Here is a 13,883-nt window from a genome sequence, read left to right as displayed (position 1 = left end):
ATTTTGGGGCGTGTCTGCGATGGTGTTTCCAGAAGAGATGAACGAGCGAGTCTGAGTGAACTAGATAGGGAAGATCTGCTCTCAGTGTGGGTGACACCACGCACTCTGCTGGGGACCCAGAGAGGACAAAAAACAGAAAAAAGGGGGAATGTGTCAGTCTAGCTCCTGGAGCTGGGATACGCTCATCTCCTGTGTTACACAGCAGAACTCTAGGTCCCCCGGCCCTTGGACTCTAGGGCTCACACAGTGGCCCCCAGGTGCTCAAGCCTTCAGCCTGGGACTGAGAGGGTTTTTGTTTGCTTGTTTGTTTGTTTGTTTTTGAGACGGAGTCTTGCTCTGTTGCCTAGGCTAGAGTGCAGTGGTACAATCTTGGCTCACTGTAATCTCCGTTTCCCGGGTTGAAGTGATTCTCCTGCCTCAGCCTGCTGAGTAGCTGGGATTGCAGGTGCTGCTGAGTAGCTGGGATTGCAGGTGCATGCCACCGTGCCCAGCTAATTTTTGTATTTTTAGTGGAGACAGGGTTTCACCGTGTTGGCCAGGCTGGTCTCGAACTCCTGACCTCAAGTTATCTGCCCACCTCGGCCTCCCAAAGTGCTGGGATTACAGGTGTGAGCCACCGCACCCGGCCAATGGGACTGAGAGTTATATCGTTGGTGTCCCTGGTGCTGAGGCCTTCGGGCTTGGACTGAGCCATGCTCCTTACGTCCCAAGGTCCTCAGCTTGCAGATGGCCTGTCACCGGACTTCTCAGCCTCTGCAATCGCATGAGCCCATTCCCCTAGTAAGTCCCCTCTTCTGCATCTGTATAACCTATCGATCCCGTCTCTCTGGAGAACCCTGACATATACCATGTCCCAGGACTCTGAGCTCTGCAGCAGATTCTTCAGAGACAACATGAGAGGACCAGTAGACATTGGAGACGGTGTCCAGGACAGGTCAGCTCTGAGAGGACCCTGAACCAGCAGTACCAGGACCACTAAGCACAGTAGACAAGGCCCAAAACACATTTTTTTTTTTTTTTTTTGAGATGGAATCTTACTCTGTCGCCCAGGCTGAAGTGCAGTGGCATGATCTTGGTTCACTGCAACCACTGCCTCCCGGGTTCAAGCAATTCTTCCACCTCAACCTCCCAAGTAGCTGGGATTACAGGCACCCACCATCATGCCTGGCTAATTTTTGTATTTTTGTAGAGACATGGTTTTAACATGTTGACCAGGCTGGTCTTGAACTCCTGACCTCAGGTGATCCGCCCACCTTGGCCTCCCAAAGTGCTGGGATTACAGTCATGAGCCACCATGCCTGGCCAAGGCCCATAATACTTTTAAGGGCCCGTTATGATGTTTTAATTTCTGGGAGGCGGAGGTTGCAGTGACCCGAGATTGTGCCACTGCACTCCAGCCCGGGCGACAGAGCGAGACTTCATCTCAGATTTAAAAAAAAAAAAAAAAGATGTTTTAATTTCTTTAAAATCAAGCAGGGGAAAGAACTTTTAGAGCAGAAAAAAAGTTTCAGTTTTTTTCCCTCAGGTTGGAAAAAAAATAAAATTTTTAGAGCCCACGAAAACGGATTGTGCGGGGAGGGCCCCCAGAAGTCACAATGCACCCAGCTGAGTCTTCATTCATTCAGACAGGTTTGTTGGGCAGGTGCTTTCTGTCAGCTCTTATTTGATCCTTATAATCCAGATGAGAAAATGAGGCTCCTGGAGGGCGAATTTGTCTACAACAGTGAGTTTAAAGGTGGCAGAGGCAGAATCTGAACCTAGGTCCATCTGAGTCCAAATCCTTGTCTTCACCAAGCCACACTGGGCATTTGCAAGCTCATCATTGTATTTAACCCAGTCCTCACAGATTAGGAGCAATTGCCCCATTTTAAAACTGAGGAAACTGGCCGGGCATGGTGGCTCACGCCTGTAATCCCAGCACTTTGGGAGGCCGAGGCGGGCAGGTCACCTGAGGTCAGGAGTTCGAGACCAGCCTGACCAACGTTGTGAAACCCCTTCTCTACTAAAAATACAAAATTACCCAGGCGTGGTGGCACATGCCTGTAACTCCAGCTACTAGGAAGGCTGAGGCAGGAGAATCGCTTGAACCCAGGAGGCAGAGGTTGTGATGAACTGAGATCGCACCATTGCACTCTCAAAAAAAACCAAAAAACACAAAACTGAGCAAACTGAGGCCTGGAGAGGAGAGTGCCTTGCCCATAGTCACTTGGCTAGTTAGTGAAGGAGTCGGAACTAGCTCCCTCATCCTGATCCTCTGTGTACAGCCGCATTGCCCCTTCCAGATCTTCTCCTGCCCTCCCTCACTGTCCCCACCCTCCACCCTCGCCACTGCCACCCTGCACAGATGGCTCCCCTGCCTGTTCCCCCACCTCCCTTTCTTGGTCCAGTTTCCCAGCCATAGAAAGGCCAGTTAGGTCCGTGCAACATCCACATCCCACTTCCTGACAAAGCTAGGGGCTGGCACTGCTGCTTGAGAGGGTGGGAAGAAAAGACAGGCGGCAGGCCAAGGTGAGAGTGTAGGTTTAAATGACACCGCAGGTCCCCCAGACAAACGCCCCTCTGTATCTCTGGGCCTATTGTGACTGGCCACTGGCCAGCACACACCGCGGGCAGCTTGAACGGCTGGGATTGTTTCCCCAACTCCTGTCCTCTCTGGAGTCCAGTGACTGCCAGGCCCAGGCTTGGCAGGAAAGGGGAGGGGTGTTCCTTCTGGAATGGACGGTGTGGAGGCAAACAAGCCTCGGGGAGGGTGAGGGACCACGTCCTGAACCAAGTGAGAGGCTGGAAGAGTCACAAGGAGGAAGGGGCCGGAGAGGGAGATCCCTGGTCCCCAGCTGTTCACTTTGCAGGAGGGCAAACTGCAGTCCAGACAGAACAAGTGGCCTGCCCGAGGTCACACAGCAAGTAAGTAACAGGGGTGAGACTAGAATCCAGAACTCCTAACTCCAGCCGAGGGTTCTTGCCCTCCATCTCAGGCCTCTCTTGGAGTTTTCAAGGTGACTGTGTTAAGCAGGTGAGGCAGTGAGCCCCATAGACCAAGACCTTGGGGCTCAAAGAAAGGATGTCATGTAGGGCAGGTGGCTCACACCTGTAATCCCAGCACTTTGGGAGGCCGAGGCAGGTGGATCACCTGAGGTCAGGAGTTCAAGACCAGCCTGGCTAATGTGACGAAACCCTGTCTCTACTGAAAATGCAAAAAAAAAAAAAAAAAAAATTAGCTGGGTGTAGTGGCGGGCGCCTGTAATCCCAGCTCCTCAGGAGGCTGAGGCAGAATCACATGAACCCAGGAGGTAGAGATTCCAGTGAGCCAAGATCGTGCCACTACACTCCAGGCCTGGGCAACAGAGTGAGACTCCGTCTCAAACAAATGAACAAAAAAAAGGATGTCACATGCTAAAATTAAAGAGCACTAGATTTCCTAGAATTTCATATTAAAATGCAGATACTCCCAGAGAATTGTCATCCTTAACTCATTAATAAACACTTTGAGGTTAGCCAAGCCCTTCAATAAGGCAGAGAAAGAGACAGAGAAACAAAAGCGAGGCCACCGAAAGATTCATTAGGGATAAACTCAAATTTTTGGAGTTTGTAAGAAGGCACTGGCCTTGTTTTTCTGTTTGTGTGTGTGTGTGTATTTGTTTGTTGTTGTTGTTTGTTTGTTTTTTGTTTGTAGAGATGGGATCTCACTGTATTGCCCAGGGTGGCCTCCAGCTCCTGGCCTCAAGTGATCCTCCCACCCTGGCCTCCCAAAGTGCTGGGATTACAGGCTTGAACCACCGCGCCTGGCCTGGCCTTGATTCTGGATGTCAACACACCTGGTTCCAAAGAGATTGCTGGCACTCATTTGGATTTGAATTTTTTCCTGCACTTCCATCCCCAGTTTTTTTTTTCTCAGAAGTTTTCAGTTGCCCTGTTGATGGCATAGATATCAACTACATCTACATAGTCTTGCTTTTTGTAGGTGGCAGAAGTAACTCAGAAACCTGAGTTTGAGCTTTTGGGAGACTTAGTGCCTTCCAACAGCAGGGTGGTTGCAAGGAAAGCTTGAGGGAGAGACACGTGGGCCAGGGAGGGGATCTCACAAGTTGCCTCCCGGCCATGGCTCCTTTAGGGGTGGTTTGGTTCTTGCTACTGCTGTTACCCATTTTGTTTTGAATGAATTAGAAAGGAGGTCTAAAAAAATGCACCAAATAGGCCGGGCGCAATGGCTCCCGCCTGTAATCCCAGCACTTTGGGAGGCCGAGGCGGGTGGATCACTTGAGGCCAGGAGCTGGAGACCAGCCTGGGCAACATAGTGAGACCTTTTGTACTAAAAATACAAAAGTATTAGCCAGGCATGGTGGCATGTGCCTGTAATCCCAGCTACTCAGGAGGCTGAGGCACGAGAACCTGGGAGGCAGAGGTTGCACTGAGCCGAGATCATGCCATTGTACGCCAGCCTATGAGACACTGTCTCAAAAAAAAAAAAAGTACCAAATAAATTACCAATGAACCTTCCTCTGTCTATGTGCTCCTGGGGGCTTTGCTGGCCCTCCGTCTCCCCATTTGTAGAAGAGAGGGCAATGGACTCAGGAGTTTTCCAACTGGGGTCTCCAGGATCCTGGGACAAGGAGTTGCTTCCTAGAGCCTCCACAGAGGGTGTGTGGTGTGGTGAAGAGAAATTGGGAGTGCGGCGGGAAGGGGGGTAGCTGGAATAGAAATGAGGGGTTTTAATCCCTAAGCCTGTTGGGGGAGGGAGCTTAGTTTTCTTTTTCTTTATTTCTTTTCTTTTTTTTTTTTTTGAGACAGGTTCTCACTGTCTCCCAGGTTGGAGTGCAGTGGTGCGATCACAGCTCACTGCATCCTTGACCTCCTGGGCTCAAGTGATCCTCCCATATCAGCCTCCTGAATAGCTGGGACTACAGACACATGCTACCATGCCCAGCTAATTTTTATTTTTTGTAGAGGTTGGGTCCCACTATACTGTTCAAGCTGGCCTCAAACTCCTGGCCTCAAGCAATCCTCCTGCCCCAGCTTCCCAAAGTGCTGGGATTACAGATGAGAGCCACCACACCTGACTGAGCGCTTAGTTTTCTATCATAAACTCATCCCCCGAGCTCCCCAACAGAAGAGAAGAGTAGATCTCCTTTCCATCTAGACAAACACATCAGAAAATCTACAGGTTTCATTTTTAATTTGGCTGACAGAATCTCCCCCACCCCAGTCAGGCTGGTTACCCCCAGACGGTGCCCGGCAGCCCGGACCTCCGCATCTTGTTGCTCCTTCCTGCTGGAGGCTGGAGCCCCTGGTCCCTGGAATCCCTGCCCTTCTCTTGCTTCACCCCTCCCTCACTTTAGTGGGTGCATCCTCTAGGGGCTTCCTGGGAAAAGGTGCATGGGGCAGGGTGGGTTTTTGTTTTGTTTTTTTTTTTTTAAAGACTTGCATGCCCAAAAGTGTCCTTTCTCATAGCATCCTGTTCTTGTTTTATAGATGTAATATCTTAGCTGTCTGAATATATTGATGTTTTCTTCTGCTCTGTGCATTGTCTCTACTTGCCTTAAATGCTTCCATCTGTTCATTTGTTTTGTTTGCTATCTGTTTGTCATGCTTGGAACTTTTCTCCTCTCAAAGGTCTGTTGATGGTCCTTGGCTATCTGTTCCTATTTAAGAGTAAGACACAGGCTGGGGGTGGTGGCTCATGCCTGTAATCCTAGTGATTTGGGAGGCTGAGGCCAGAGAATCCCTTGAGTCTGGGAGTTCAAGACTAGCCTGTGCAACATAGCAAGACTCATCTCTACAAAACTAAAAATTTAAAAAGTTAGCCAAACATGGTGGTGGGCACCTGTAGTCCCAGCTGCTCAGGAGGCTGCACTTGGGCCCAGGAGTCCAAGGCTGCAGTGAACTATGATTTGCACCACTGCACTCCAGCCTGAGCAACAGAGTGAGACCTTGTTTCAAAAATAAATAAATAAATAAACAAAAACCCATTCAAAACTCTAGGTGAGGTGGGCAGAGCTTGTCAACTAGCAGCCTCTCCATAGGCCGACTAGACAGAACCTGGCCATTGTATTAGAGGATTCTCTAGTCAATCAGTATCTGTAGATCTATTCCCTTTGACTAGTCAGTTTCCCAGAGCCTAGGCTGTGATATTCCCCTTTTCAGCCAGAGATTAGCCTTTGGCAGAGCTAAGCTTCCCAGACAAATGTGCCTATGAATCACCTGGGGTCTGGCCGAGGGGTAGGTTCTGGCCAGCAGGCCTGAGTGGAGCTGAGAGTCTACATTCCCAACAAAGCACCAGAGCTGCCAGTGCTGCTGATCCATGGACCACACTGTGAGGGCCACAGCCTGCAGCAGCACTGCCCAAAATGACTTGACACAATCCTGTGCTGTCCAGCGCAGGAGCCACCAGCCACAGCGGATGCCGGGCAGCTGAAACGTGGCTAATGCGACTGAGGCACTGCATTTTTAATTGTATTTAAGTGGAATTCATTTTTCTTTAACTCGCTGTGGCTATATGTGGCTGTCATGTCGGACAGTGCAGGTCTACCTCCTCCTGGCTATCTCTGCAGAGGGGCAGAACTCACTCTATTCTGCAGGGTGGAGGAGGCCCACAGTGGTGAGGACGGAGGGAAGGGGTGGAGGGGGGCAGAGTGGAGCTGTGCCTTAACTTTTGTCTTCCTCTTTTTTTCGGGGGGCAGGGGGATGGAGTCTTGCTCTGTCATCCAAGCTGGAGTGCAATGGCGTGATCTGGACTCACTGCAACCTCCGCCTCCCAGGTTCAAGCAATTCTCCTGCCTCAGCCTCCTGAGAGCTTGGACTACAGGCACGCGCCACAACACCTGGCTATTTCTTATATTTTTAGTAGAGACGGGGTCTCACCGTGTTTTGTCAAGTTCCAGCCTGGTCTCGAACCCCTGACCTCAGGTGATCCGCCTGTCTCAGCCTCCCAAAGGGCTGGAATGACAGGCGTGAGCCACCGCGCCCAGCCCGTCTTCCTCTTTTTAGCCCCACCTGGCACCCTGACTTTTAGTGATCTCTGTCACCCACTCACTCCTGAGTCCTTGGGGGGTTTCTTCAGTGGAATCAGCTTTAATTGGTTTCCCCAGTCTGTAGGTTTGGGCCTTGGCCTCTTCCAGGCTGTAAGTCATACTCAGTCATTGGCTTTTCCAGCTTTCAAACCTGGACTGGGCTCTCTCCAGTGTGGTGGTTTTCTCTTCTGTTCCCTTTGGCCTTGAGAGTTGATGCCTCTCGATTCTTGATTCCTTTACTGTCATATGTCAGGGGGTTCAGGATGAAGCAGAGATGGATACTCATGCTCCATCTGGTTTGTTTAACCAGCCAGAAGTCCTTTCTTCCTTTCTGCTTTTTTTTTTTTTTTTTTTTTTTTCGTGATGAGGTCTCGCTGTGATGCCCAGGCTGGAGAGCAGTGGCACTATTTTGGCTCACTTCAACCTCCGCTTCCCAGGTTCAAGCGATTCTCCTGCCTCAGCCTCCCAAGTAGCTGAAATTACAGGCACCCACCACTATGTCTGGCTAATTTTTGTATTTTTAGTAGAGATAGAGTTTCACCATTAGACCAGGCTGGTCTCGAACTCCTGGCTTCAAGTAATCCACCTGCCTTGGCCTCACAAAGTGCTGGGATTACAGGCATGAGCCACTGCGACCGGCCCCTGCTTTCTTTTGTTTAAAAGATGTATCCCAAACTTTGTTTATGTCAAGATAAGGCCAACCAGCATTCATCCTTCTTACCTGTAAGTTTCCTGCAGACAGGAAACTCGTTGTGTTCAGTAGCCTAGAGAAACCACCCTAAGTTACTGGACGGCCTCAGAGTAGCCGGGAGAAGTCCAAGGCTCTGCCTGCCTGCGAAAGAGCCCAGCTAACCAACCCAGTGCACTTTCTCTAGTCTGTAAAGGGATTGATGAGGCTCATGGAGGGACAAGACAGCTGAAAGACATGCTTGCAAATCAGAACTGGCCAGGGAGTGCCCTAAAGCAGACAGTCTACTTTAGTAGACATTTACAAGACTAAAGTCCTTACAAGACAAAAGACCTTCTAAGCCCTTGGCAGGGAGGAACTTTAGAAAGGAAGATTTGAGACTGGTTATGAGTTAACTAGGCAAATAAATCCCACAGATGGGATAGAATTTGGGCTGGCAGGGGCTGGGCTGAAGTGGTCCTTCAGGACAAGATGAACTATAGATACCTTTGAAGTTAGGTTGAAAGTAGGTTGGTGCTAAGACTTACATGAAATCAGCTTGCTCAGCAGGGAAGGAATCAGTCCTGCCCAACTGCCTCTTGAGCCCACTCCCTATTCCCCTACCCCAGCTGGCCCGGCGGCTCCAGGACTCTTCCTCTGTCCATCTGTCACAGCCCTTCCCATGCGCGCCCTCCTGATGTGTTGCTGGTGCCTACCACCCCCTGCACACATCGGATCCACCTCAATGCCTCCCACGGTGCTTGGCCTATGTGTCTGCGTGTAAAGGCAGTGTAGACGAAGCAGGAGTGGATTCAAAGCGCAAACCTTGGGATCAGACAGATAAGACTCCAACTCCTATGTAGGAAGCTGAATAATGGCCTCCCAAAGAACATCCTAATCCCCCAAACCTGAGACTATGTTAGTTTACACAGCAAAAGGAACTTTGCAGATGTAATTAAGTTAATGACTTTGAGGTGAGGAGACTATCCTGGATTAGCTGAGTGGGCCTAATGTCATCATAAGGGTCTTTATAATCGGAAGGCAGGAGGGTCAGAGAGAGAGGAGGAGATGTGATGATGGAAGCAGAGATCAGAGAGAGCAAGGTAAGATGATGCTACGCTGCTGGTCTGAAGATGGAGGAAGAAGCCACGAGCCAAGGAATGCAGGCAGTTTGCAGAAGAAGCAAGAAAAGGCCCAGAAATGAATTCTCCCCTAGAGCCTCCAGAAGGAACACAGCTCTGCTAACACTTTGATTTTAGCCCACTATGACCAACTTAAGAATTCTGACCTCTTAAACTGAAAGAAAATTACTGTGTGTTGTTTTAAGCCACTAAATTTGCAATAACTTGTTAGAGCAGCAATAGGAAACGAATAGATCCGAGCTCTGCCGTGTGTCAGCACAGATGCCTTGGGCAAGTTTCCTAACCTCTCTGGGCCTCAGCTCCTTTGTCTGTAAAACAGGAATAATATATCTGAGAAAACATATACAAAGTACTTGGCATGGTAACTCACACGTGAGGCACTTGATCAATGGTAGTAATTGTGCTTTTGGTCATCTCCATTATCATCATTATCACCGTTATTTGTTGTTTATCCGCAGATGTGAAAACGGACTGGACATTTTCCTTCTTATCTAGATCTTCTTGGATAGAGAGAATAGGAAACTGTTAAGAGGCAGGCCAAATAGCGCTACTCCAGTGATTCTCAACCAGAGAAAATTTTGTCTGCCAAAGACTTTTGGAAATGCCCTGTAACATTTTTGGTTGTTACAACTGAGGGGATGCTACTGGCATCTAGTGAGCAGAGGCCCAGGATGCTGCGATGCTGCTGAATATCCCATGATGCACAGGACAGCCTCTCATGACAAAGAATTACCTGGCCTGAATGTCAGTAGTACCAAGGATGAGAAACCCTGCCATACTCTGAGGCCTGGCTGTACCTCTTGGGCTCAAAATATCAACAGGTAGAAAGAAAAGTGAGCAGAGAGTAGCTGGGCATGGTGGCTCATGCCTGTAATCCCAGCACTTTGGGAGGCCAAGGCGGATGGATCACCTGAGGTCAGGAGTTCGAGACCAGCCTGGCCAATATGGTGAAATCCCATCTCTACTAAAAATACAAAAAAAATTAGCTGGGCATGGTGGCACACAGCTGTAATCCTAGCTACTCAGGAAGCTGAGGCAAGAGAATTGCTTGAACTGGTAGACAGAGGTTGCAGTGAGCTGAGACTGCGCCACTGCATTCCAGCCTAGGTGACAGAGCAAGACTCCATCTTAGAAAAAAGAAAAGAAAAGAAAAGAAAAGTGAGCAGAGTCCTTCCCTAGCAGGGTCACTGACCCTCAGAGTGTCCCCAGGAATACTGCTTACCTCCTGGGGGCCAGGGTCACCAAGGACAGTTTGGAGTAGGAGATCTGAGTTTGAGACTCACCTCTTCCATTGACCTGCTGTTAGATTTTGGGCAAGCCCCTTAACCTCTCTGAGCCTCCATTTCCTATCAGCACAGTGGAGATGAAAAGACCTGCCTCGTTGTGTGGATTGAATGGGGAAGCATGTGAAAGCACAGTGCCTGGCACTTGGGTAGGGACTGCTTGAGTGCTGGCTTCCTTCCCTCCTGGCCTAGAATATCGAGGTGGCATTATTACCCTCTGACATATTCACTGAGGGACATAAACCCATTAACCCTGTGCCTCCCCCTGCCCCACAGGGACAGTGGGACACCTGGAGATTTACGTGGGAGCTCATATGGAGGTCGAGGCCTTTCAAGAGCTGGGTCCTTGGCTTGAGCCCAAAGACCGAGAGACAGATGGAAGCCACAGGTCACATTCTAGCTCTCAGTCAATCTCCACCACAATGTCCACGGGTCTCTTCCTCCCACCGACATCTGGCACTGTGTGTGCCACACTTTTGGCACAAGCAAAATAAGCCTTGTGACCACTTTCAGCTGGGGTTTCTATTTATAACTCTTAGCACATGCAGCTTATCATATCTGCAGGTCTTGGGTTAGAAGCTCCGGGAGTCCCCTTTCCTTACAATGCAGGCCACAAAAATCAGAACAAAGGACATCTGAGCCACCGTTTGTCAGGGTGGGTCTTACTTCACAGGTGTGGTGGGCCTGAAGCCCAGACTTCCAGAGCCACAGGCTGCGGCTTTTGCCCTTTGACCGCAGTATGACATTGATCGGGCACCTTTCTGTGGTCAGTGCTGGGCTGGGCATGGAGTGGGCGGTAGGGGTGGGGTTGATGTCCAGTACATGTGATTGAAGAAAAGATTCTGAAAGGAAACAATTCCTTTTCTCATCCTTTTGGTCTGAGTTCCTCAGGATGTAATCCCCTCGGCCCCTCTGGTTTTTTGGTTTTTATTTTATTTATTTGTGTATTGTTCTTTGGTTTAAAACAGACCCACGGCCCTCTTTGAGTCTTCTCAGTCCTATGCGCAGGGTGAGCGCTGGTTGAATGGATGGGAGGACAGATGGACAGAAGAACGGGTGGAAGGACTGTGTGCCCAGTGAGTGGGTGGGTGGGTGAGTGGGTGAGTGGGTGGGGGCATGAGTGAATGGCAGGATGAAAGAATGGATGGGTAAATGCAGCAGAAAATGTGCTTCCAACTACAAGGAACACATGTTCAGTATGTGATTGCATATGGCCTCCAATTCGGGGGAGCACTCGGCAGAATTCCTACCCCAACTTTGGGAGCTGTGATACACAGAGCCATGAACAGACAGGGCAGATGGGGTGGGGAGCTTATGATAAGGGACCAAACAGGAATGGAGGGTGAAGGAAGTGGCCATGCAGGATTCAGGTGGCTCGGGTGACTATGCACCCTACAGAGTGCTTGGAAGTTCATTCCCGGGTTTCCTTTCTTGTGCACTGCTGTTGCCAAATCAAAGCCCCTGCATGGAATCTGCCTTGGTCTGTTCCAGTCTCGAGTGCCTTCTAGGAAGGATCGCTGCCTTCCAGAGCGACCTGCTCACGCTGACTTCCCTCTCCTCACATCCCCTGAGTCCATATCTACAAAGAAGAATAAGCTTTTGGAAGACACTGGTTCTTGAGTAAAGCTATGAACAGTTCCATATAACAGAATCACTGGTTGGAAAAGCCCTTAGAGATGATCTCCAAACTGGGCAATTTTACAGGCAGGAAAACCAAGGTCCAGGGAAGGAAGAGGACTTTCCAAGATCAGGTAGCAAGTGAGTGACAAGGGAAATCCTGGTCTTCTGAGTCTCAGGTTATGAATCCACAGCTTGCTCTTCCCCTGTCCAGCCACAGCCCCTGTGCCCCACTGGTCCCATCAGGACTCTCTGGGGGAGATCTCACTATTTCCTCTGTCTCTGCTCTCAGTGGAGATGGAGAGGAAGATCAGGTCCTTCAGAGGTCCTGGTGAATCCCTGCTCAGATCCCCTCCTTGGGACACCAGGCTTCATGGTCTGACTCCCTGACCTCCCTGTTTATACCTAAGTTTGACCAAGTGCAGCCCAAAACTTGACCAGACAGAGAACGGGCATTCAAGCTCCAAAGAGACAGAGCAGGGAGAACACAGACTGGAGTCAGGGAGAGGTGAAGAGAGGCCCGGAATTGGCATGAGCACGCCAGGCACTCTGTTGAGCAGTTATGGTATCTTATTTATTCTCACAACCCCACGAGTTAGGGGGTGTTATCCCTGTTTTACAAATGAAAGAGCGGCTCAGTTTATCAAGCTGGTCAGTGATGAGGCAAAGGTGAAAATCCAGGTCTACCCAACCCCAAAGTCCTTGCTGGATCATGAGCCTCTAGCCAATGTGCTGTGTCACAGCACTGTCATTTCAGCCATCCAGGAGGAGCTGAAATGTCTCTCCTGAGGGTCCAAATCAACAAGGTCAAGGCTAACAGGGATCAATGCAAAGTCCTGATTGTCAAAAAGTCATTTGCACAAATGCAGAATGGAGTCCTGGTGACAGGACAGCAGACCATCATGATATTGTCATCATGAGACTGTTACTGCCACTCTCTTTCCACTTGGCAGTTTATAAAGCCCCTTCACAGCTGGGCGCGGTGGCTCGCACATGTAATCCCAGCACTTTGGGAGGCTGAGGTGGGCAGATCACAAGGTCAGGAGTTCGAGACCAGTCTGGCTAAGATGGTGAAACCTCGTCCCTACTAAAAATGCAAAAATTAGCCGGGTGTGGTGGCAGGTGCCCATACTCCCAGCTACTCGGGAGGCTGAGGCAGAAGAATCACTTGAACCCAGGAGGCGGAGGTTGCAGTGAGCTGAGATCGTCCCACTGTACTCCAGCCCGGGCAACAGAGTGAGACTCCATCTCAAAAAAAAAAAAAAAAAAATCCCCTTCACTTGGTGATCTTGGGGCTTTGGCCATTAACGAGCGTAAGGATAAGTGTGAAAAAGAGTAGGGGGGTGTCTTTCAGTAGGTGGATAGGAGCAGTGTGCTGTGGCTGCCTATAAGGCCAATGAGCTATTTGTTTTTATCAATCCAGGGCAATATCAATAGATACCGTCTACAGCACTGTGCTGAATATATGACATGTTTCATATCATTTAATTCTCACAACGCTGTGGAATTGTGACTATTATAATTCCTATTTCACAGACCAGAAAACTAAGAGGTGAAGAAAGTTGGCCAAGGTCACACAGCTAGTAAATAGCAGAATTCAGGCTCACATCTGATAAGCATCAAGAAACCTGTCATTCTGAACATGTCAGCACCCCTCTGGAGTCATGTGTCCAGTTTTGGGGTCGTTCTTAGGGGAGTCCTTGACACAGAGGAATGAGGAACCCATGAGGGACACCATCACTCGAAGACTTGTTTGAAGAAGCTGAGAATATTTACCCCGGAGAAGAAAATCATCAGAGAACATACAATTGCTGTTTTCAAGGGCAGAAAGCTCCTCTGCTTAAAAACAGATTGGCTTCACAGGATGTTTACCAACCTGCAGCCAACTACTATCGCCACCTATTGGTGGGAGGTAACATTGATGTGGTGATACCGCCTACCCTAACTGCTCTGTTCCAACCGGGAAAGTTTGAATTGAGCTTTTCATATACAAAGGTCAAAGGTGCTTTTCTTTTCTTTTCTTTTCTTTTCTTTTCTTTTCTTTTCTTTTCTTTTCTTTTCTTTTCTTTTCTTTTCTTTCCTTGTCTTTTCTTTTTTATTTTCTTTTCTTTTCTTTTATTTACAGGGTTTCACTCTGTAGCCTAGGTTGGAGTGCAGTGGCGTGATC

The 13,883-nt window shown here is 49.3% G+C and overlaps 1 protein-coding gene across 4 annotated transcripts in view; it reads left to right on the top strand.

Moving 5' to 3' along the window:
• The window catches only part of NCMA (non-compact myelin associated protein), a 51,916-nt gene that overhangs the window by 18,690 nt on the left and 19,343 nt on the right, over positions 1–13,883 (top strand). The window contains exon 1 of one of the 4 annotated variants that reach the window (XM_011762873.3): positions 2,668–2,904. The exons of the other annotated variants lie outside the window; for them this stretch is intronic. The gene's annotated coding sequence lies outside the window, so the exon portion shown is untranslated. Of the gene's footprint in view, positions 1–2,667; positions 2,905–13,883 lie in introns of those variants that run through there. 4 annotated transcript variants of the gene reach the window in all.

This window comes from Macaca nemestrina, chromosome 1 (genome assembly GCF_043159975.1).
Source record: "Macaca nemestrina isolate mMacNem1 chromosome 1, mMacNem.hap1, whole genome shotgun sequence".
Lineage (NCBI taxonomy): Eukaryota > Metazoa > Chordata > Mammalia > Primates > Cercopithecidae > Macaca > Macaca nemestrina.
The sequence above is the reverse complement of the archived record's forward strand: the minus strand, read 5'-3'. Positions and strand labels throughout refer to the sequence as shown.